A 25,940-nucleotide genomic window follows, 5' to 3' on the forward strand; every position below is an offset into this window, starting at 1 on the left:
GAGGAGCTTTCCGGAATGGCAAGAAGGCCTCTCAAGAAGCATCTTTAAGAAATACACGGTCTAAACTGCCTTCTAGGAAGGGAGGGCTCTTATTTGCAGGGCAAATGCATTGCTCAATGGGGGATGAAAATGTGGGTTCAGAGATGAATTGCTCAGTAAAGCAGAGAGGAGGGTGAGGAATCACTAGCATCTTCCTCCTCATCCTTTATGCTGCACAGAATCAGCCTCCCCTCCATATGATATTAGAGCAAAGATTTCAAAAAGCTTAAGCTACCTGGGAGGCAGCAGTTCCATAAACAACAGTATCGACGGTGCCCCAGAAGCGGCAAAGGCGGCAGCTCTGGGGGTGCGCGCGTCTCACTGCCGCCCCGTGTTGATAAATGAAGCTCTCAGAGACACTGCATAAAAGACCGTAAAAGCGCTGGCATGGGCTGGTCCACAGCTGAGACCCAATGAGGCATGACTTTAGAGCCATCGAGAGGACGTGCCAAGCTGAGTTTGGGGCCAACTTTGTGCAGGATCATGGCATCTTAGAGCTTGAAAAGCACTTACAGATAATTTAGGAAATGTCCTCATTTTAAATTTGGGAGAACTGTGATTCAGTGGCACGCAGACTGACATTCATTGTGACTCTATTGGATGTTCTAACGGCTGTCTGCACTACCCCTCTCAAGCATTCAAAACCTATTTCACATACAATAGCTACCATTCATTTAGCCCTTCTGTGTGCCAGACTTTGATAAGCCCTTAGCAAAAAGTAGCACATTCATCCCCCACAACAGCCCTGTGAAGATACAAACAACTAAAACCCACCCTGGCTAAGTTAAGCACAAAATAGTTTACTGGATGGGTGTGTAAGTTATCTATGGTTGTGTAACAAATGACCGCAAAACTTTGTGGATTAGGACAAGCGTGGGGACTTCCCCGGTGGTCCACTGGTTAAGAATCCACCTTGCAACACAGGGGACGCAGGTTCAATCCCTGGGCAGGGAACTAAGGTCCTACATGCCATGGGGCAACTAAACCCCCATGCCATAACTAGAGAGCCAGTGTGGCACCACGGAGCGTCCCACATGGTGAAACAAGGACCCTGCAGGCACAACTAAGACCCAGCACAGCCAAGTAAATAAGCTTTAAAAAAATACAAGGATGTACTATTTCCTACGACCCTGTGGTTAGCTGGGTGCTTTTCCAGTCTCCCCTGGGCTAACTCACACACCTGCAGTGGCCTGAATGTTGGCTTAGAGCCCAGCTCAGAACTGGGAAGACTAAGAGAGCTGGGTCTCGCTGTCATTATCCAGAGATGTGACAGGTCTTCTTCAGAAGGGGAGGCAAGTTCAGATGGTGAAGGCAAAAGCTGCAAAGCTTCTTGAGATCTCAGGGTGGGTGTCACACGACCTTTTGTTCTGACTTTTGCCATACTCTGTTGGTCAAAGCAAGTCACAAGGAAAATCATACTCAAAGATGCAGAAGAAAAGCTCACGCCTTGATGACAGATGGCAACATCACATTGCAAGTGGGAGGCATTCTAGGAAGGGAGGAATCTGAATCCAGCAGAGCCTACCCTCTGGCCGCAAATTATTCCTATTCCTCCCGTCCACAAAATATGCTCTTTCCATCCCAGGACCAACCTAAATCTTATCTCATAGAGACAGTCTTCAGTCTGGGATCTCAGGATTTGTATCAAGTCTACAGACAGACAAGGCAGCTCTTGGTCCAGGGACCCATAAACTAGAACACAAGTTACCAGATATTACACATAATACACGATGGTGAGAAGGACGGGATAATACCACAGACACACCCAGGAAAGAAGGCAAGGCCCAGGGCCAGGCGCTGGCCCCTAGCAGCTCTGATATCTAGCAAGCTGTATAGTGCGCATATTGAATGGGGTCTGGCTCTGCCTCTGGGGTGCTCTCCTAACCCAGCGTTCTCTGTGGCTCTCGGCTCTGCTCTCGGGCAGAAGTGAACAAGCAGCGCAGCCTCTCTGATGTCTGTGAAGGTTGTAGACTTGCCAGCACACTGTAGCTTGGTCTCACTCTCCTCCTCTCCACTAGATGCGTGGCTCTGGATCTCCTGAGATGGTAGTTACACCGCTAAACAGCTCTGTTGCTTCAGCGTCATTCACAGCAGGCACACCTTGGCAACTTTGCATGCCTGCATTCACAGGTCCCGCGAACTCTAACCTATCCATTTTCGACGGTGCTTTGGGAAGCTGGTTAGTGACTCTTCTCTGACTCCTAACTCCTCCTGTGGAATTTTCCTTTCATAGCTCCTCCCACATTGGCGTAAGGCTTAATTTCAATAATGAAGCCCTTGTTCTATAGTGGATCTTACAGACAGCGTGTTACTGCATTTAATCTTCATCACAGCTGTGTTATAGACATGCCCATTTTACAGACAAAGACATTGAGGCTCAGAGAAGTTAGAACATGGCTTCACAGCTAAAAGATGCCAGACTCAGGTTCGACCTCAGCTCTCTTTAATTCCCATTCTGCATCTCCTGGGAGAAAAGGTTGGGGGACAATGGAGTGCTGCTAAAATTGTTGTGTTGTGTTAGTTGCTCAGTTGTGTCTGACTCTGTGACGCCACGGACTGTAGCCCACCAGGCTCCTCTGTCCATGGGATTCTCCAGGCAAGAATACTGGAGTGGGTAGCCTTTCCCTTCTTCAGGGGATCTTTCCAAGCCAGGGATTGAACTCAGATCTTCCTGCCTGGCAGATACCATCTGAGTCACCAAAGTGAAAGTGTTAGTCGCTCAGTTGTGTCCGACTCTTTTTGACCCCATGGACAATACACTCCATGGAATTCTCCAGGCCAGAATACTATGGTGGGTAGACTTTCCCTTCTCCAGGGGATCTTCCCAACCCAGGAATCGAACCGAGGTCTCCTGCATTGCAGGTGATTCTTTACCAGCTGAGCTATCAAGGAAGCCCCTCTGAGTCCACAGGGAAACTTTAAATTATCTAAGGGAGAAAAAGGTCCTGCTTCAAAGCATGTGCCTGTTTCTACAGTATGAAGACTTCCATTAAGCTAATTTCAAGGGACCAATAGTTTACAAATTGGCTTACAATATTTTTGAATATTTAACACCATCATGAGCTTGTATGAGGTGACTTCTACCCAGTATGGGATAGGAATCTAGGAAAACAAAAGGTCCTCAATCAGAAAACATAATCACAGTTAACAAAAGCCTGGTAATGTGGTTCTTCAGGTGTGTCTCATCCAAGGAAAACCTACAAGCTTTCCAAGTGCTTGCACTTTCATCGGAGAAGGCAATGGCCCCCCACTCCAGTACTCTTGCCTGGAAAATCCCGTGGACGGATAAGCCTGGTGGGCTGCAGTCCATGGGGTCGCACAGAGTCGGACACGACTGAGGCGACTTAGAAGCAGCAGCAGCACTTTCATCCTTTTCCTATGACCTTTCTACACTGTCTGCTCACATGGCAAACCCAAAGCTCTAAAAAATTAATACCCATACCAGCATCCCTCAACCAACAACTGATAGAAATGAACAGGCAGACATCCAGTTCTCCTGCCCTTCATATGGGATAACTCTGGGGTGCATACTCTTCACCAACGCTCTAGTTATCCAGCAGAAGTAAACTGTAGTTACCCGCAGCGATAACTCGCTTTATAACGGTTCTCTGTTGATCTCCCTGGGACCACCTTCCAAAGATACTATTTACGCTCCAATCCTCGACTCATGGACTGCTTCTGGAAAATCCAAATCAAAACAAATGACTGCTGTTTTTTGAATGCCTATGGACCAGACAAACACTGTAACAGGTATTCATACCACATGTCTCTGCATGGATCTTTATAACATCTTATAAGGCAAGTATCATACCCAATTCTACAAATATGGAAATGAGAACCCAAGAGGTTAATTAAATTTATGGAGGTCACGCAGCTGGCATAGTAAATAGCAGAGCTGATATTTAAACTATGATTGATTGCAGTGTCTCTTCTCTTTTCACTAAACCATGCAGTCACTCTCGCCAGGGAGGGTGGACTAACACGGGTCAAACAATCAAAGAACAATTAACTGCTAAGCTGACATACTGTATTGAACAATTCTGGGCAAAACTGTCTCATATGTATGTTCCACAATTACTTTCTAAAGTTCTCTTTTGTTGTGCCATCAACTTGAAAAATAAGACCATGGATGAATATTAGGAAATTCAATTTTTCATAGATTTTCTTTCTCCTCTATCACTGCTTCACACAAATTAGGCACTGAAATAAAACTGAGTCGATGGCACAGTAGAACATACCATGAGGAAAATGCATATGAGGAAAATACATTCCTTTCGTGTTTTTGTTTTTTTTTTTTTTTGGCTCATATAGGATCTGAAAGAACAGATATGTCATAAAATATCAACTAAGGCTCTATTGATTTTGTAAGTTGATACAAAGTGTTAGAAGGTCAATCAACACAGAATCCAGAGTGCTGAATGGGGAATAGTCTTCTCAGCTAAGGCACTTAAACAAAGGGAGGATTTAGCCATGTATTTAAGAGGCAAAAATTGGAGTGTGAAAATTTAAGATTTGTCAATGCTACAGCTAAATCACCAAAACAGATTTTAATATTTAACAACAAATTATTGACATCAAGTAATTTAAATAGCTGCACTGCAATATAGAAGCTCCTGGATGCTGAAATTCTTAGTGCTGCCCCAAGACCTGGCGGATGCTGGTGGAAAGAAACATAAATCTAACTCGGATTTAATCAGTATTTGGCAGGGTTGATTTCTTATGCACAGAAAGAACACTCTGGAATTTGGGATGGGGCAGGGGTTCCAGACCCAACTCTAGCCCTACCTAGTTTCTGTGGCTGCGAAATAGGACTTTAACTTCTCTGGTTAAGTGACTGGTGTTGTTTAGTCACTCAGTCCAACTCTTTGCCACCCCATGGAGCCCACCAGGCTCCTCTGTCCATGGAATTTCCCGGCAAGAATACTAGAGTGGGTTGCCATTTCCTTCTCCAGGGAATCATCCTGACCCAGGGATTGAACCCATGTCTCCTGCATTGGCAGGTGGATTCTTTACCACTGAGCCACCAGGGAAGCCCCATGGTTAAATGATACCTTCAGTTAAATGGTGGGCCACAAGATGCCTTGCCACTCTGATAGTCTATAGATGAGAGAAGTTCCTCAGTCGTGTCTGACTCTTTGCGATCTCATGGACTGTACCCTGCCAGGCTCCTCCGTCCATGGGATTTTCCAGGCAAGAGTACTGGAGTGGGTTGCCATTTCCTTCTCCAGCGGATCTTCCCGACCCAGGGGTTGAACCCAGGTCTCCTGCACTGCAGGCAGATGCTTTACCATCTGAGACATCAGGCCACAGTTAATAACAGGTATTAGTAACAGTTAATAATAGTCAATAACTCTATAGCTAAAGCCCTTTCTAAAATTAAATTCTTATTCACATAAGTAATATAAATCACATTCCAGCATTTCTAAAAGCAGTCCTCATCAATGATCTGCAAAACTGTGAATTCCTATAATGTTTCAGGACCTCCATGGTTGTGGTTCAAGAAAGGAACTGATGGAGAGTCTGTTTTATCTCACAAGCGTCTCTATACTGTTTTGCTTTGAGTTTGTAGGCATGAGTGTATGATGGAACACTTCGGCTTCAAATTATAATATGACTGAAAGTCATTTGACTGCCATTGCTTTTCCGTCTTTAAAAAGTGGAAGACTTAAATACTAAGCCTCTTGCCATGGGATTCTTCATCAGCAGACCCGAGACTCAGCTTCACACACATTTATCTTTGGCAACTGTACTCCCCCCAAACAGCGCTGATGTCAAGGGCAGTGGCTGAAGCAGCCGATTTAGTTTCAAGGGTGTCTGTGGCACAGTGATATTTACGACACTCATGTATACTGAGAAAAACTCAGTACCGGCATACTTTGGAGATATGGCTGGTTCAGTTCTAGATCACCACAATAAAAGAAATATCAAAGCAAGTTATGTGAATTATTTGGTTTCCCAGTATGTGCAAAAATCATGTTTACCCCATACTCTAGGCTAGTAAGTATTCAACAGCATTATCTCTAAAAAAATACATATAGCTTAACTAAAAAAATACTTTATTGCTAAAAAAAATGCTAACCAGCCTTCAGTGAGTCATAATCTTTTTGCTGGCCTTGACGTTGATGGCTGCTGACTGATCAGGGTGGTGATTGCGGAAGGTTGGGGTGACTGTGGCAATTTCTTGAGACAACAATGAAGCGTGCTACATTCATTGACTCTTCCTTTCACAAACAATTTCTCAGCAGCATGCAATGCTATTTGATAGCATTGGACCCTCAGGAGAACTTCTTTCAAAACCTGAGTCAAGCCTCTCAAACCCCCAACTAAATTTACTCTAAATCCTTTGTTATTTACACAAGCTTCACAGCATCTTCACCAACAGTAGACTCCATCTCAAGATATCACTTTCTTTGCTCATCCATAAAAAACAACTTCTTATCTGTCCAAGTTTTATCATTGCTGTTCAATCACTCAGTCATGTCCCACTCTTTGCAACCCCGTGGACTGTAGAGGCTTCCCTGTCCTTCATCATCTCCCAGAGCTTGCTCAAACTCATGTCCATTGAGTTGGTAATGCCATCCAACCATCTCATTCTCTGTTGTCCCCTTCTCCTCCTGCCTTCAATCTTACCCAGCATCAAGGTCTGTTCTAATGAGTCAGTTCTTCACATCAAGTAGCCAAAGTACTGGGGCTTCAGCTTCAGCATCAGTCCTTCCAATGAATATTCAGGATTGATTTCCTTTATAAGTGGCTGGTTTGATCTTGCAGTGCAAATTTTATCATGTGAATGCAAAAATTAAGTTTCATCTTCAGGTCCCACTTCTAATTCTAGTTCTCTTGGTACTTCCAGCACATCTGCAGTTACTTCCTCCACTGAAGGCTTGAACCCCTCAAAGTCATCCATGACAGTTGGAATCAGCTTCTTTCAAAGTCCTGTTGCTATTTTGCCCTCTTTCTATGAAACACAAATATTCTTCATGGCATCTGAAGTGGCGAATCCTTTCCAGAGGGTTTTTTTTTTTAATTGACTTTCCCCAGATTTATCAGAGGAGTCATTATCTATGCCAGCTATAGCCTTACTAAATGTATTTCTTAAATAATAAAACTTGAAGGTTAAAATGACCCATGGGCTACAGAATATGTGTTATATTATTTACCAAGCATTAAAACAGTATTAACCTCTTTGTATTAATACATCTCCATCAGCATTCTTGAGTGTCCAGGTGCCTTGTCAACAAGCAGTAAATATTTGGAAAGGAATCTTTTTTTTTTTTTCTGAGCAGTAGATCAACAGTAAGTTTAAACTATTCAGTAAACCATGTTGGCAACTGCTGTGGTCTCATGCAGGCTTTGTTGTTCCATTTACAGAGCACAGGCAGCATAGATTTAGCATAAGTCTTAAGGACCTTAGGACTTTCAAAATGGTAAACAAGCATTGATTTCAACTTAAACTCACCGAGTTAGTTGCATTAGCCCCTAACAAGAGAAATCAGCCTATCCTTTGAAGGCTTGAATCCAGGCATTGACTTCTCTCTAGTCATGAAAGTTCTTCTAATAGAAGGCTGTTTCATCTACATTGAAAATCTATTGTTTAGCGTAGCCACTTATTATTTATCTTATGGAGACCTTCTGGGTAAGTTACAGCAGCTTCTCTACCAGCATCTGCTGTTTCACCTTGCATTTTGATGTTAAGGAGACGGCTCCTTCCCTTCAATCTCATGAACCAACCTCTGCTGGCTTCAGACTTTTCTTCTGCAGCCTCCTCACCTCTCTCAGCCTTCCGAGAATTGAGGAGAATTAGGGCCTGGCTCTGGATTAGGTATTGGCTTAAAGGAACGTTGTGTCTGGCCAGATTTTCTTTCCAGACTAGTCACATCTTTTCCACATCAGCACAAAGGCTGTTTCTCTTTCTTGTTCACTGAAGAGCATTTTTAATTTCCTTCAAGAACGTTGCCTTAGAATTCACAACTCGGCTGTTTGTGTAAGAGGCCTAGCTTTTGACCTATCATGATGCGTGTTTTCCTCACTAAGCTTGATCATTTTTAGCTTTTGATTTAAAGTGAAAGACTTGGGACTCTTCCTCTCACTTGAACACTTAGAGGCCATTGTAGGATTATTAACAGTCTAATGTCAACACTGCTGTCTCGGGGAATAGGAAGGCCTGAGGAGAGGGAGAGAGATGGGGAGTGGCTGGCTGATGCAGCTGTCAGAACTGCCACATTCATTGATTAAATCTGCTGTCTTATATGGGCATGGTTCCTGGTGCTAAAACACAATTACAAAAGTAACGTCAAAGGCCATTAACCACAGGTCACCTTCAGTTCAGTTCAGATCAGTCGGTCAGTCGTGTCTGACTCGTTGCAACCCCATGAATCGCAGCACATCAGGCCTCTCTATCCATCACCAACTCCTGGAGTTTACCCAAACTCATGTCCATTGAGTCAGTGATGCCATCCAACCATCTCATCCTCTGTCGTCCCCTTCTCCTCTTGCCCCCAATCCCTCCCAGCATCAGAGTCTTTTCCAATGAGTCAACTCTTCGCATGAGGTGGCCAAAGTACTGGAGTTTCAGCTTTAGCATCATTCCTTCCAAAGAACACCCAGGGCTGATCTCCTTCAGAATGGACTGGTTGGATCTCCTTGCAGTCCAAGGGACTCTCAAGAGTCTTCTCCAACACCACAGTTCAAAAGCATCAATTCTTTGGTGCTCAGCTTTCTTCACAGTCCAACTCTCACATCCATACATGACCACTGGAAAAACCATAGCCTTGATTGGCAAAGTGATGTCTCTGCTTTTTAATATGCTATCTAGGTTGGTCATAACTTTCCTTCCAACGAGTAAGCATCGTTTCATTTCATGGCTGCAATCATTAACTGCAGTGATTTTGGAGCCCTCAAAAATAAAGTCTGACACTGTTTCCACTGTTTCCCCATCTATTTCCTATGAAGTGATGGGACCAGATGACATGATCTTAATTTTTCTGAATGTTGACCTTTCAGCCAACTTTTTCACTCTCTTTTTTCACTTTCATCAAGAGGTTTTTTAGTTCCTCTTCACTTTCTGCCATAAGGGTGGTGTCATCTGCATATCTGAGGTTATTGATATTTCTCCTGGAAATCTTGATTCCAGCTTGTGCTTCCTCCAGCCCAGCATTTCTCATGATATACTCTGCATATAAGTTAAATAAGCAGGGTGACAATATACAGCCTTGACATACTCCTTTTCCTGATTTGGAACCAGTCTATTGTTCCATGTCCAGTTCTAACTGTTGTTTCCTGACCTGCATATAGGTTTCTCAAGAGGCAGGTCAGGTGGTCTGGTATTCCCATCTCTTGAAGAATTTTCCACAGTTTATTGCGATCCACACAGTCAAAGGCTTTGGCATAGTCAATAAAGCAGAAATAGATGTTTTTCTGCAACTCTCTTGCTTTTTCAGTGATCCATTGGATGTTGGCAATTTGATCTCTGGTTCCTCTGCCTTTTCTAAAATCAGCTTAACATCTGGAAGTTCACGGTTCACGTATTGCTGAAGCCTGGCTTGGAGAATTTTGAGCATTACTTTGCTAGCATGTGAGATGAGTGCAATTGTGTGGTAGTTTGAGCATTCTTTGGCATTGCCTTTCTTTGGGATTGGAATGAAAATGGGCCTTTTCCAGTCCTGTGGCCGCTGCTGAGTTTTCCAAATTTGCTGGTATGTTGAGTGCAGCACTTTCACAGCATCATCTTTCAGGATTTGAAATAGCTCAACTGGAATTCCATCACCTCCACTAGCTTTGTTCATAGTGATGCTTTCTAAGGCCCACTTGACTTCACATTCCAGGATGTCTGGCTGTAGGTGAGTGATCACACCATCATGATTATCTTGGTCATGAAGATCTTTTTTGTACAGTTCCTCTGTGTATTCTTGCCACCTCTTCTTAAAATCTTCTGCTTCTGTTAGGTCCATACCATTTCTGTCCTTTATTAGAGCCCATCTTTGCATGAAATATTCCCTTGGTATCTCTAATTTTCTTGAAGAGATCTCTAGTCTTTCCCATTCTGTTGTTTTCCTCTATTTCTTTGCATTGATCACTGCAATGCAAAGATAAGAAGGCTTTCTTATCTCTTCTTGCTATTTTTGGAACTCTGCATTCAGATGCTTATATCTTTCCTTTTCTCCTTTGCTTATTGCTTCTCTTCTTTTCACAGCTATTTGTAAGGCCTCCTTAGACAGCCATTTTGCTTGTTTGCATTTCTTTTCCATGGGGATGGTCTTGATCCCTGTCTCCTGTACAATGTCACGGACCTCCGTCCATAGCTCATCAGGAGTCCCTTAGAAGAAATGGAGTAGCCATCATGGTCAACAAAAGAGTCCGAAATGCAGTACTTGGATGCAGTCTTAAAAACGACAGAATGATCTCTGTTCGTTTCCAAGGCAAACCATTCAATATCATAGTAATCCAAGCCTATGCCCCAACCAGTAACGCTGAAGAAGCTGAAGTTGAATGGTTCTATGAAGACCTACAAGACCTTTTAGAACTAACACTTAAAAGAGATGTCCTTTTCATTATAGGGGACTGGAATGCAAAAGTAGGAAGTCAAGAAACACCTGGAGTAACAGGCAAATTTGGCCTTGGAGTACAGAATTCTGAAGCAGGGCAAAGGCTAATAGAGTTTTGCCAAGAGCATGCACTGGTCATAGCAAACACCATCTTCCAACAACACAAGAGAAGACTCTACACATGGACATCACCAGATGGTCAACACCGAAATCAGATTGATTATATTCTTTGCAGCCAAAGATGGAGAAGCTCTATACAGTCAGCAAAAATGAGACCAGGAGCTGACTGTGGCTCAGATCATGAACTCCTTATCATCAAATTCAGACTTAAATTGAAGAAAGTAGGGCAAATCACTAGACCATTCAGGTATGACCTAAATCAAATCCCTTATGATTATACAGTGGATATGAGAAATAGATTTAAGGGACTAGATCTGATAGAGTGCCTGATGAAGTATGGACAGAGGTTTGTGACATTGTACAGGGGTGACCTTACAACATATAATAACAATAACAGGAAAACTTGAAATATTGTGAGAGTTACCAAAATGTGACACAGAGAGGTGATGTGAGCAAATGCTGTTGGAAAAATGTTGCCAACAGACTTGCTCAACACAAGGTTGCCCCAAATCTTCAGTTGTAAAAAACAGTATCTGGGAAGTGCAAACAAGCAAGGTATAATAAAACAAAGTCTGCTTGTATCTTTACTTTGGTCTCTAATTGATGTTATCGCCTCATGAATCTCCACTGATGGAAAGAGGTGACAAAATTTCCATTACTTAATGCAATCCGGTTAAAATTTGGTCAGCGATGATAAACAGTCCATTTAGGCAATGCTCCATTTTTACAACGTTCAATAAAGATGCTTGATTGCTCAGATCCCCACTCCCCTGTCTCCAAGCTTTTAGAGGTTAAAGTGTCTGCCTTCAATGAGGGAGACCTGGGTTCGATCCCTGGGTCAGGAAGATCCCCTGGAGAAGGGAAAGGCTACCCACTCCAGTATTCTGGCCTGGAGAATTCCATGGACTGTATAGTCCATGGCATCGCAAAGAGTCAGACACAACTGAGAGACTCTCACTGTCACTTTCTATTAAAGAAAGTGAAAGAAAGAAAGTGAAGTCGCTCAGTTGTGTCTGACTCTTTGCAATCCCATGGACTGTAGTCTACCAGGCTTCTCTGTCCATGGGATTTTCCAGGCAAGAGTACTGGAGTGGGTTGCCATTTCCTTCTCCAGGGGATCTTCCTGACCCAGGGATCAAACCCAGGTCTCCTGCAATGCAGGCAGACGCTTTACCCTCTGAGCCACCAGGGAAGCCACTTTCCATTAAATTAGCAGGTAAATGGGCTACTGCTCCTCATGACTCCTTGGCTTTGATCTCAGGCAATGAGAAATGGAGATAAATCTTTCAGTCCTGGTCTGTCTTGCCCCAATTACTTTTTCTGTCTCCATTATCTTTTCATGTCTGAAGTGGAGACTTTTCATTGACATTTTTCAAAATTCCCAGTGGGTTTTATTTTTTATTTATTTAATTTTTTTGCCACCCCACTTGGCATGAGGAATCCAAGTTTCCCAGTCAAGGATCGAACCCACACCCCCTGCACTGGAAGCATTGGAAGTGAGGAGTTTTAATCACTGGACTGCCAGGGAATTCCCCTTCATTCATATTTTTCACACTAAACATTCTCTTTTTTGACCTTAGCTTTTGGGAAATATTGAAGGCAGGAGGAGAAGGGAATGACAGAGGATGAGATGGTGCGATGGCATCACCAACTTGATGGACATGAGTTTGAGCAAGCTCCGGGAGTTGGTGATGGACAGAGAAGCCTGGTGTGCTGCAGTCCATGGGGTTGCAGAGTCAGATATGACTGAGCGACTGAACTGAACTTACGGCTAACCATTAAAGGTGCACAAGGGAACCTTCTCTGTAGTATGGACAAAACTCCATGAATTTGTCTTCTAGGTGCAGCAGGACATGCTCAAAGGTAAATTAAAAAATTTAGAAAGTCCTATCTGAAGGCAGTAGTCTGTCTTGCAAAACTATTGTTTTGCTTTGAAACACTTACTTTGACCACAATATCTACATAACAGGGAATTCCCAGTGGCTCAGCAGTAAAGAATCTGCCTGCAATGCAGAAGACCACCTGCAATGCAGGAGACACAGGATCAATCCCTGGGTTGGGAAGATCCCCTGGAGAAGGAAATGGCAACGCGCTCCAGTATTCTTGCCTGGAGACTCCCATGGACAGAGGAGCCTGGGGTCTACAGTCCATGGGGTCGCAAGAGCCAAACTAAACCACCGCCATCACAATCTTCATGATTGTCAGGCTCCTCTGTCCATGGAATTTCCCAGCAAGAATACTGGAGCGGGTTGCCATTTCCTTTTCCAGGGGATCTTCCCAACCCAGGGATCAAACCTGTGTCTCCTGCAATGGCAGGCAGATTCTTTACCACTGAGCCACCTGGGAAACAACTCTGTACATTTACTAAAAATGAATTGAATTGCACAAACAGGAGAATTTTATGATATATAAATCACAGCTGAAGAAAGCTCTTACAGAATCACGAGCAATGTGAAACAGAGTGAAGCACAGTTGCCAGCCTCTGGTAAGCTATACTAGACCTCTTAGTAGTGAGACCAAAGGGCCCTCTGGGGTTCCTGGGCACAGAAACCTTTCTAGGTCTCCCCTTGTGCCTTGTTTGTGGGAACAGACTCCAGTTTCCATGACCTTCCCTAAGTTACAAAGGACAGAGCTAACAGCTGTTAATCAGGGAAGGGAGGGGATGCAGAGACAAGGGAGAAATAATCAAGAAACAATAGTGCAGCCTTGGGGTATGGTCCTGGATCGCCTCACGGTATACATGTAACAAGATATGTGTAAGCTCTTCATAGAACTAAAAGAAAGAAAGAAAGTCACTCGTGTTGACTCTTTGCGACCCCATGGACTGTAGCCTTCCAACCTCCTCCATGCATGGAATTTTCCAAGCAAGAGTACCTGCGTGGGTTGCCATTCCCTTCTCCAGAGAATCTTACGGGTCGCCCACATTGCAGGCAGACACTTTACTGTCTGAGCCACCAGGGAAGCACTGATAATTTGGTTTATAGAAATAAACTCTCAACAAATGAAAGATACAAGCATTTTTCATTCCAGAGAAGACCACCTGAGGCTAGATTAAAGGAGTGCAGACTCTGTGCGCACCTTAATCTTATCAGCTACACCACCCTTGTACCATTGCTATACAACTTCTCACCAAGTACCCCCAGGGTTGGGATACAGTTGGCACGAACAGAAGCCCTCTGTATCTCCCCTTTGGCAAAGCAATAAAGCAATTCTTTTCTACTTCACCCAGAACTCTGACTCTGAGATTCAATTTCAGTACTAGTGCACAGAAGCCAAGTTTTCAGCATCAGTTGGACAGCTGATGGGAGTAGTGTAAACAGAGCGAGTAAGGCAAGAGCGTGCAGGAATTGCCCTAAGGGCTAGAAGTCAGTCATACTCCCAGTGCAGAACAGTGAGTAAAGCTGTAATTTTCCCTTAAACTGAGACTTACATGCCAATTCTGTTTACATATGTTATCTACTGAGCAATGTTATCAGTTTCTTCAAACTATAAGCATGAACTATAATTATTCATGCACATGTTTACACAAAAATAGTTTGCCAAATAGAGAAACACTCTATATGGAAGCTTCTTATCTAGCAACATCCACCATCCAGAAGTACCTAAGAATACTAGGAATGCAAAATAAATATATAGAACAATGTCCGTGTAACAGGTATTTATAAACTTCACTCATAGTCCTCTTTGCACCTCATTCAGAGGCAAACTACCTTGTATCCTGGACAACTTCAACATTTTGTAAGCTAAAAGAAGCAAGATGAGATAACTGCCAAACTTGTTAAAAACAATGAGCTGGAGTTAAGTGCAGCAAATTGTGATTTAAAATGCTACTAGAATTAGGAGAAAGAAAAAAAGCTGATGCTCATGGAAAACGCCATGAGGAGGGAAACAGCAACAGGATCCAAGAGAAAAGAACTCAAGAGAAGCGTTCTGACATCATTCAACGGAGAGACAAAGAAACAGATGGACACCTCTCAACTCCTGAGAACGTGATAACATTCAGTGCTCCTAATGGCAGCATCAGATACACAAAGGTTAAACTGTTCACGGAGGTAAGTGAGTTCTTAAATTAGTTTATGAATTTTTCTATCCTTAACAGTCTTTTCGCTTGTTTTTAAATTGGGTATTCCATTTTTATTGTGATAAAAAAAAAACATACACATAGCATAAAATTTAGCGCCTTAACCATTTTAACAATACAGTTCACTATGTTAAGTAAATTCACATTGTTATGAAACAGATCTCCATAATTGTTACCTTGCAAAACTGAAACTCTAGACCCATTAAACACTTTCCTCTCCCTCTATTCCCCCTGCTCCTGATAACGAGCATTCTCTTCCCAGCTTTATATAAGTGGAATTACACAGTACTTGTCTGTTTGTGCCCAGCTTCTCTCACTTACCATAATGTCCTTGGGGTTCATACCTGCTGGAGATAACAGTACATCTATCATTTTTAAGGCTAAATAATATTCCATTGAATGCATATACCATATTTACTATATCCATCGATGCACATTTGGTTTTCTTCCTCCTGTTTGGCTATTATGAATACTGCTGCTGTAAACGTGGGCATCTCTTTAAGACTCTGTTTTCAATTATTTGGGATGTTTACTCAGAAGTGGAACTGTGGTGGTTTTGTGGTTTACTCGCTAAGTCGTGTCTGACTCTTGCAACCCCATGGACAGTAGCCTGCCAGGCTCCCTTTACTAGTACTTATATGGTGGTTTCACGTTTCCTTTTTAAAGAAACCTCCATACTGCTTTTCATAGCAGCGATACCATTTTACAATCTCAGCAACAGTGTACAAGAGTTTATAAAAACTGCCCCATAATACACCCAAGTTACTACTATTTGAAATAATTAGTAAATGAGAGCATCATTTTTCAGCCAACTCATTATAATGTTTAATGAAATTCATGAAAGAATTGAGGAGCTGAATAGGAGAAACTTAATTAAATGCTTTATTGCCTAATATTATAATAAAAAACCTAATAGATAAAAAGATTTCATGGTTGTCTCTAGAATTTAAGGATCAGACTAAAAAGTGTAATTTAGCCAAAAGGACTGAGAAAGAGGAAGGGCTAGGGAGGCACAAGCCAGAGTTCAAAGAAGGCAAGCTTCAAAGAAAATGTTAAATCTTTAGCACAAAAGCAGTAAAATCCAGATTGCAGAGAATTATGTAGAGAAAATGGCCCAAGTTCTTCAACAGATAAATTATTTGAATAGAAAAGGTCAGGATAGTAAATCTATAAATTAAAAGACCTATCGTAATTTTTAAAATAGGACTAAATTATTAGGTCTAGGAATGCATATTTGGTTGGTTAAATTACGAAATGCAAAAGTTAGGGTCAGTTCAGTTCAGTTCACTCACTCAGGCCTGCCTGACTCATTGTGACCCCATGGACTGCAGCATGCCAGGCTTGCCTGTCCTTCACCAACTCCCAGAACTTGCTCAAACTCATGTCCATCAAGTCACTGATGCCATCCAACCATCACATCCTCTGTCGTCCCCTTCCTCTCCTGCCTTCAGTCTTTCTCAGCATCAGGGTCTTTTCCAATGAGTCAATTCTTTGCATCAGGTGGCCAATGTATTCAGCTTCAGCATCAGTCCAACCGACGAATATTCAGGATTGATTTCCTTTAGGATTGACAGATTAGGTCTCTTTACTGTCCAGGGGCCTTTCAAGAGTCTTCTCCAACACCATAGTTCAAAAGCATCAATTCTTTGTCACTCAACTTTCTTTATGGTCCAACTGTCACATCTATACATGCCCACTGGAAAACCACAGCTTTGACTATATGGATCTTTGTCGGCAAAGTAACATCTCTGCTCTTAATATGCTGTCTAGGTTTGTCATAGCTTTTCTTCCAAGGAGCAAGCATCTTTTAATTTCATGCCTGCAGTCACCATCTGCAGTGATTTTGGAGCCCAAGAAAATAGTCTATCACTGTTTCCATTGTTTCCCCATCTATTTGCCATGAAGTGATGGGACCAGATGCCATGATCTTAGTTTTCTGGATATTGAGATTTAAGCCAACTTTTTCACTCTCCTCTTTCACTTTCATCAAGAGGCTCTTTAGTTCTTCTTCACTTTCTGCCATAAGGGTGGTATTATTTGCATATCTGAGGTTATTGATATTTTCCCCCGCAATCTTGATTCCAGCTTGTGTTTCTTCCAGCCTAGCATTTCTCATGATGTACTCTGCATATAAGTTAAATAAGCAGGGTGACAATCTATAGCCTTGACGTACTGCTTTTCCAATTTGGAATCAGTCTGATGTTCCATGTGCGTTTTTAACTGTTGCTTCTTAATCTGCATATAGATTTCCCAGGAGGCAGGTCAGGTGGTCTGGTATTCCCATCTCTTTAAAAATTTTCCACAGTTTGTTGTGACCCACAGACTCAAAGGCTTTAGCATAGCCCATGAAGCAGATGTTTTTGTGGAATTCTCTTGCTTTTTCTATGATCCAGCAGATGTTGGCAATTTGATCTCTGGTTCCTCTGCCTTTTCTAAATCCAGCTTGAACATTTGGAAGTTCTCGGTTCACAAACTGTTGAAGCCTGGCTTGGAGAATTTTGAGCATTACTTTGCTAGCATGTGAGATGAGTGCAACTGTGCAGTAGTTTGAACATCTTTGGCATTGCATTTCTTTAGGACTGAAATAAAAACAGACCTTTTCCAGTCCTGTGGCCACTGCTGAGTTTTCCAAATTTGCTGGCATATTGAGTACAGCACTTTCACAGCATCATCTTTTAGGATTTGAAATAGCTCAACTGGAATTCCATCATATCCACTAGCTTTGTTCGTAGTGATGCCTCCTAAGGCCCACTTGACTTCACATTCCAGGATGTCTGGCTGTAGGTGAGGGATCACACCATCCTGTGTTGCTGCTGCTATTGCTGCTAAGTCACTTCAGTCGTGTCCGACTCTGTGTGACCCCATAGATGGCAGCCCACCAGGCTCCCCCGTCTCTGGGATTCTCCAGACAGGAACACTGGAGTGGGTTGCCATTTCATTCTCCAATGCATGAAAGTGAAAAGTGAAAGTGAAGTTGCTCAGTCGTGTCTTGACTCTTAGCGACCCTGTTGACTGCAGCCTACCAGGCTCCTCCGTCCATGGGATTTTCCAGGCAAGAGTACCGGAGTGGGTTGCCATTGCCTTCTCTGCCATTGTGTCATTAATCCATGACAAAAGAGGAAAGAATTTACAATGGGGAAAAGACAGTCTCTTCAATAAGTAGTTTTGATAAAACTGGACAACTACATGTAAAATAATGAAATTGGAATATTCTCTAACACTATATACAAAAAATAAACTCAAAATGGATAAAAGAGCTAAATATAAGACCAGAAACCATAAAACTAGAAGAAAATATGGGAGGAACAGTCTTTGACATATATTGTAACAGTATCTTTTGGCTCTATCTCCTAAAGCAAAGGACATAAAAGGGAAAGTAAACAAATGAGACCTAATTAAACTTAACAGCTTTTGCATAGCAAAGGAAACCATCAACAAAACAAAAAGACACCTAACTTAGTGGAATAAAATATTTGCAAGTGGTATGCCCAATAAGGGGTTATTATCCAAAATATATAAACGGTTCCTACAACTCAACATCAGAAAAACAAACAACCCATCTAAAGAATGGGCAGAAGACGTAAATAGCCACTTTTTCAAAGAATATATACAGAAGCTTCAGTATTATTATTCATCAAAGAAATGCAAATTAAAAGCATGTGAGGGAGCTCCCTGGTGGACAAGTAGCTAAGCTGTGTGTTCTGAATGCAGGGGCTCAGATTCAACCCTTGGTCAGGGAACTAAGAGCTCACATCGAGCTTTATTATACATCCCTCGTGCCACAAGACTGAAGATCCCACATGCTGCGGCCAAATAAACAAACATTAAAAAAACACACATGAGATATCACCTCACACCTGTCAGAATGTCTACAAGCAAAAAGAACACAAACAAATGTTGGTGAGTGTATTTTAAAAAGGGAAACCTCCTACGTAGTTGTCAGGAATGTAAACTGGTACAACCACTGTGGAAACAGTAAGGTGTTTTCTCAAAAAATTAAAAATAGAAGCACCATATATAGTTTTGGGTATACATTCAAAAATAATGAAACTCCACTCCCAGGTATATATTAAAAAAATAAGGAAAACACTATTTTGAAAAGATACACACACCCCTATGTTCACAGCAGCACTCTTTACAATAAAGATATAGTAGCTGGGACTTCCTTGTTGGTCCAGTAATTAAGACTCCCCACTTTCACTGCAGGGGGCATGGGTTTGATCCCTGATTTGGGAACTAAGATCTTGCATATGATGTGGCAAAAAAAATAAAGATACTCCAGCAGTGTGTGTAATCTGAATTTATACTTAAAAAAATATGAAGGCAACCCAAGTGTCCATCAACAGATGAACTGATAGAGATGTTATAATATATAATCCACACCCGCACTATGAAACACTATTAAGCCATTAAAAAGGATGAGATTTTGCAGTATGCACATATGCAACAACATGGATGGACTTTGAGGGCATTATGTTGAGTGAAATAAGTCAGACAGAGAAAGACAAATACTGTATAATATAACTTACATGTGGAATCCAAAAAATAAACTGGTGAATATAACGAAAAATAGACTCACAAATACAGAGAAAAAATTAGCGGTCACAAGTGGAAAGAGGAAAGCCGGGAGGGGGATTATAGGAGGAGGGTATTAGAGATACAACCTGCTATATACAAAATAAATAATCCACAACTATACAATAAGTCCCCCACGTATGAATGAGTTTTGTTCTGAGAGTGTGTTCATAAGTCCAATTTGTTCAAAACTCCAACAAATTTAAACTAGGTCCCCAACTAACACAAATGGCTATGTAGTACTGTGCTGTAATAGGTTTATATTACTTTTCACACAAATAATATATAAAAAACCAACACAAAAAGTAAAGAAAACATTTTCAGTCTTAAGGTACAGGACCTTGAAAAGTACAATAGGACAGTACAGTGGCTGGCACACGGGCTGGCATCCAGGGAACAGGCAAGAAGAGTTACTGACTGGAGGAGGGAGAGGAGGTGGGAGATGGTAGAGCTGAAGGGTCATCAGCAACAGGAGACGGAGGGTGAGCTGCAGCTTCACTCATGTCTGAGTGAAGGAATGCAGGTTTGCACCTTTGAAAGTTTGGAATTTGAAGGTTCATATGTGGGGGACTTACATATATTGTACAACACAGAGAGTATAGTCAACATTTTATAATAACTATAAATGGAGCATAACCTTTAAAAATTATGTATGACTAAGTTGTACACCTGAAATTTATATAATGTTATATACAAACTATCTCAATTTTTTTTTGTTTGTTTATGTATTTATTTATTTTTGGCTGTGCTGGGTTTTCTTTTTTTTTTTTCTTTTAATTTAATTTTATTTTTTAAACTTTACATAATTGTATTAGTTTTGCCAAATATCAAAATGAATCCGCCACAGGTATACATGTGTTCCCCATCCTGAACCCTCCTCCCTCCTCCCTCCCCATACCAACCCTCTGGGTCGTCCCATATCTCAATTTTAAAAAGAAAAAAATATGTAAGGTTAAAAGCTACTTATTCACAGCTCTATTCCCAAAGAATGGTGACTTCCCCCCCAACCCCAAAGAAAGGAAAGAGACCACCTTCCCTGCTTTACAAAGTTCTTTTTCCTGGACCTAACTCGGCAAACAAAGAAAGGATACTTAATGGCAGCCACGATGAAAGCACCTCAAGTACAGACACAAAACAACTAGGGAGCACTGACTAATTAGGTTACTCATGAACTGCCACAATCTTTACACAACAAAGGGAGGAAAGCCAAGGGCACAGGGGAGACCAAAAGTTAACTATGATTTGCAGCAAAGCAATGTATTCAATACCACAGGCTGGAAAATTCTGTCATTGGCATTAAGTTGCTTTCTTTTTCCTACTTTGAGTTTATTTTTCAACTGCTCATCTCTTTAAATCAATTATGCTACTTTGTAACCTTGAAAGGCCGAAACTTATTTCAACATTCAAAAAGAGTTGGGCAGACACATTTGGAAAGTCAGTTGAGAAAACAACTTAAGTGTCCAGTGTCAGGGAATTAGGTGATGCAGTGTAAGTGGTCTATGGTATTTTTTTCTTGGAGTCTAATTACTTTACAATATTTTATTAGCTTCTGCTGTACAACAAAGTGAATCAGCTATCAGTTCAGTTCAGTTGCTCAGTCGTGTCCAACTCTTTGTGACCCCATGAATTGCAGCACGCCAGGCCTCCCTGTCCATCACCAACTCCCATACGTATACATAGACCCTCTCCCTCTTGAGCCTCCCTGCCCTCACTCCATCCCCTGGGTCAGCACAGAGCACTGAGCTGAGGCCCCTGTGCTACACAGCAGCTTCCCACTAGCTGTCTATTTTACACATGGTAGTGTTTTTATGTCAAACCTAACTTCCCAATTGTCTTATGGTACATAGTCCTTGTATCGTGCCTCTTCCTTATAAAAGAAAGAAAGTTCATTACATAAGAATTGAAAACATAAACAAGCAAAAAAAATTAAGGAATATTTTTTATTCTATTAATCCTCTCTTGCCTTTCCACCTAGATCCTTTTGCAACAGGTAATGATTTTCCAAAAACAGAATGCCATCACATAGCTTTTTAAAGCCTATCATAATTTATTTATGCCATCTAGCAAAAGAATATTTATGTTTTTAACACCCTATACTGTTTGGCATGTAAATACTTACAAATTTTCACAATTATAAACAACCTGGAGGAGGAAAAAGTAAGTATGAATTCAAGCTTAAATACAAAAATAAGGACTGATGTAGTTCAGGAATCACACATAATTACCACCCATCACTTTCTTATTCACTCACACATTTCTTTACTCAGCAGATAGATGTTGAATATAGGTACAGTGTGTCAGGCACTTAGCTAGGTACAGTGAAAAGTGAAAGTGTTAGTCACTTAGCCATGTCTGACTCTTTGTGACCCCATGGACTGTAGCCTGCCAGGCTCCTCTGTCCATGGGATTCTTCAGCCAAGAATACTGGAGTGGGTTGCCATTTCCTTCTCCAGGGGATCTTCCAGACCCAGGGATTGAACCCAGGTCTCCTGCATTGCAGGTGGATTCTTTACCATCTGGGCCACCAGGGAAGCCCCTGAGCTAGGTGCTGGGGATTCAGTAAATAGAAAGATGTGGTCCATGCACTCATGGACTTTAGGTAAGAAACAGAGATGTAACCAATTACAAAAAACTCTGAAAAGTGTTTCATTGTAGACAAAACAGAATTTAAAAAATTATTCAATACAATAGAAAAATCACTGAGCAAGAATCAATGTTTTCAAAGTGAATTATGAGGGTAACTCCAGGAGCAACCTGCTTTCTGAAAAGTACTCTCCCAGGATTCACTGGGACTCCTAACTCAATTTTCTGTTTTAATATATAAATTAACTTCTCCTCACTCTTTGCACAAAATGAAAGCTCCAATTGCACAGACACAACAGCCAAAGCATGTGCACACACACACACACACACACACCCCCCGTGTGTGGCTGGTCACACATCTGGCAGACTACCCACATCAGTAGGTACACTGTGCCTGTTGGTGTTGTACAGCTGAATGGATTTCACACTAACTATCTTTCCGGAAAGTTGCACTTTGCTAACAGATTCTAATTAAACCTCATTAAACTCTATATCCAATTTTCTGAGTATAATAAGTTTATGGAGAGCCTGCTACCTGCCAGACACTCTGTATATCAGTGCAAATGTTCACAATAATTTCAACTAGTGGATATCTTTATCCCTATTTTACAGATGAAGAAACTGAGATACAGAGTTTTCATCATGTATTGGGAGATACTACACATCCAAGCATTCGCTGTGCATCCTTCTCTTTCCTCTGTCCCCACAGTTCCCCACAGAGAACAACTCTGCTCTACCGCAGGTTGCCTGCTCTCAGGGCACTATCTTTTTAAAATTTTTATTTTATATTGGGGTATAGTTGATTAACAACGTTGTGTTAGTTTCAAGGGTTTAGCTAGCAAAGTGGTTCAGGTATACATATATGTGTATCCATTCTTTTCAAATTCTTTTCCCATTTAGGTTGTTACAGAATACTGAGCAGAGCTCAGGGTACCACCTTGTAATGTGGACCCATCTTGGGCAGCCTGAGAGAGCGGGACCCCTGCCACACCTGCTCCAGAGAAGGGCTGGAGAGCATCCCGTGGGGTGCTGTCTCTGCCTCAGAAAGGGACAGTTGTCCTTCATTCCCAGCAACCAGAGGGCTTCTGCCCCTGGGGCAAAGCATGGGTCCCTACCCTGGCCAGAGGGAGAGAGGGAGCTGCTATTGCCAGCTCTCTGAATACCCAGGCTCTTCCCTCCCATCTTTCCCACCCAAAGGGAAAGGGAAGAATGCTCCTGTCACTTCAGTGAGCTTAGCGCCACCTTCCAGGGGTCTCGCCAGCGTTCCACCTGTGGACATTCAACATTGTTTTCCAGCAGGAGAGGACCTAACACCCTGGGTTAGGTGTTAGGGGAATGGATTGAACACTCACAGCTGACAGTCATCCTCCCAGAGCCTCAGTTTTATTTTTAACAATTTATAATTATAATAAAAGCAGATAATAATAGTTCTCCTTGCTAGTGAGGCTTAAAGAAGCTAGTGCTTGTAGTTCAGCCTTGCAGGTAAGTGTTCAATAAATATGAGCACTTCATACCTTAAAGGAGGGATAAGAGACTGGGTCATAAATTTTACCTGCAGTGGGTTTCATTTAAATTATGAGCAAAAGGAATAAACAAAAAGTGAAAAGTTTATAGAGAGAAAGAAAACAAAGAAATATACAAGAGGCCAAAAAATTACACAGAAATTTTGTTCCTGAATATCATGGTTTCAATTTTATTCCAATGTACCAGACTTACAACATTCCATAAAAGTCAGATTTTCAATGGAAAAGTTTCTGCCCCTTATTATTAAAACTTAAAAGTTTCTTCCAGTTTAAAAGTAAAGAATCAAAATAAGAATCAAAAGCTGCGTAAGAAAGAAACTATGACTTTGCAGGCCAATATTATGTAGGAGGTTTGTCTTATAACTTCAAACCAGAGGGGAAAATATGAGTTGAGTCCAAAGAATTCTTTATTTCTACTGGAATTCAACTTCAAATCTGTTATAATTAGCCTAAATTTCTCTGGGATGTACTATATGCAGACTATAAACTGGGTCAAAACATGTGGAGTAGAATAAGAATTATTTATTTGTAATAAAATTCCCTATGACGTTCTTCCATAATGCATAGTCTGTAACAGATATTCAGCCAGACAGTCTGTTTTAACAAGGCGTGTCATTTAACATACTCATCACATCACTTTCACAGTCTTGTTAAACACACTTCGAAATTTACAAAGTCTGACAGATACATATCCTGTCCGCTTTTAAGATGTCATAGCAAACATTTGGCACAATTAGGTGTTATTGGACATGTTATCGCCTTGTCACCTGCTCAAGGATAACTGGACTGACAGCAGCCTAAAGCCTTTTGGTATCCTCCAAAATTCAGATTGAAGGTTAACCTCTGCACTTCACTACTCATATATAGCAATCAATGAAGTCCTCACAAGGTACAGACATGCCTGGTTATAAGGACTTATGCTTAATTTAGGAAGACTAGATACTTTAAAAGTTTCTATCAGAGGTCTAAAGAGTTTGTGGCTTTAAAACAGGAATTAAGATTTCAAACAAAACAAACAAAAGCGTGCAGGGCTAAGGCAGTCAGATACAACTATCCTGTGTGTCTATCCCTCACATAAAGAAACCTGCTATATTATTAGGAATTAAAAAAAAAATCAGCCTAAAGTATCAACCAGTTTTTTAAATAATTATCTTCCTTAGATTGCACTGTGTGTTGATCTCAGAAAGTAATCATTTTATAAAAAAGTTCCAGCAAAGTGACAGTTTTTATGTTGTTGTTATTGAAACAGTAACCATGCAACTTAAACTTTTCATTTTGTATTGGAGTATAGCGGATTAGCAAACAACATTGTGAAAGTTTCAGGTGAAAGGGGACTCCTCCGCCATACATATACAGGTATCTCTTCTCCCCCATTCTCCCCTCCCATCCAGATTGCCACACAACATTGAGCAAAGTTCCCTGTGCTATACAATAGGTCCTTGTTGGTTATCCATTTTAAATATGTGTGCATGTGTCCATCTCAAACTCCCTCACTAGCCCTTCCTCCCATTCTTCCCTAGGGCAACCATAAATTGGTTCTTGAAGTCTGTGAGTCTGTTTCTGTTTTGTAAGAATAACAGTAACAATGCAACTTTAAAAAAATATTTTCAAAAGAAGATCCAGGGCAGCGATGCTGGTAACTTCGCCTAGGACTGTGAAAGGGAGGAATGAAATGTTTCTTGCAGCACAGTGATTCTTGTCTTACCCATTACTGGGTGAAAATCCCCGCCCTTGACATGACTGGTCTCCAGGGAATCCTGCCCCGTGCACCTGCCTCACCAAGCCCCCAGAGAGTTTCGGCTTAAAAAGCAACTTCATTAAGCCGTGTTCAGTACAATCCAAAAGGGTTATTGATGCAAAGATGAGTTATTCCTGGAGGAACGCTCTTCCTAAAAGGTCAATAACTAACTAGCAAATAGCAGTAATGAGGACCTTTCAGGGCAGGGCTTCTGAACCATGGGTAAACCGAGGCAATTAAGGGGTCACGTTTGAAATCTTTAGCAAACAAGCGAAAAGGTGAATAGGTGAATTTTTATGGGAAAAAAGTTCAGAGCATTTCATCACCCGTTCATAGCAACCTGAGACTCTTCCCTCGCAGAATCATATAACCATCATTTACGAGACGGACTAAATGATACCCGAGTTCTAAAGTCGGTTTGGGGAACTCTGCTGCACGATGCATGATGCCTTCTTTGAACAACTAACATTCCGGGTCCCCCACCCCAAAGAACACGAGGGCTCACTCACTATAAGATGAGGTAGCCTCTTTTAACGCCTGTCTGTGGAGGAGACAGGTGGGGGGGTGGGTGGCGGGGTAGGGGTGATGCCGGGCACTTCCCAAGTAGAAGCACAATCATTTCTTAAAGGGAAGGGGCTCCCTCTGCATCTAGAGATACCCGCGGCACCCCAGCGGTGAATCTTGTTCTGTGCTTGATCTCAAAAACCCGCCCAGTGCCCACCGCTCTTTAAGAGCGGTTC

The 25,940-nt window shown here is 41.7% G+C and overlaps 1 protein-coding gene across 6 annotated transcripts in view; it reads right to left on the minus strand.

Moving 5' to 3' along the window:
- GADL1 (glutamate decarboxylase like 1) overlaps nucleotides 1–25,940 on the minus strand; it is a 650,110-nt gene that overhangs the window by 167,025 nt on the left and 457,145 nt on the right. The window lies entirely within an intron of this gene.

The sequence above is a fragment of the Bubalus bubalis genome, chromosome 21 (assembly GCF_019923935.1).
Source record: "Bubalus bubalis isolate 160015118507 breed Murrah chromosome 21, NDDB_SH_1, whole genome shotgun sequence".
Classification (NCBI taxonomy): domain Eukaryota; kingdom Metazoa; phylum Chordata; class Mammalia; order Artiodactyla; family Bovidae; genus Bubalus; species Bubalus bubalis.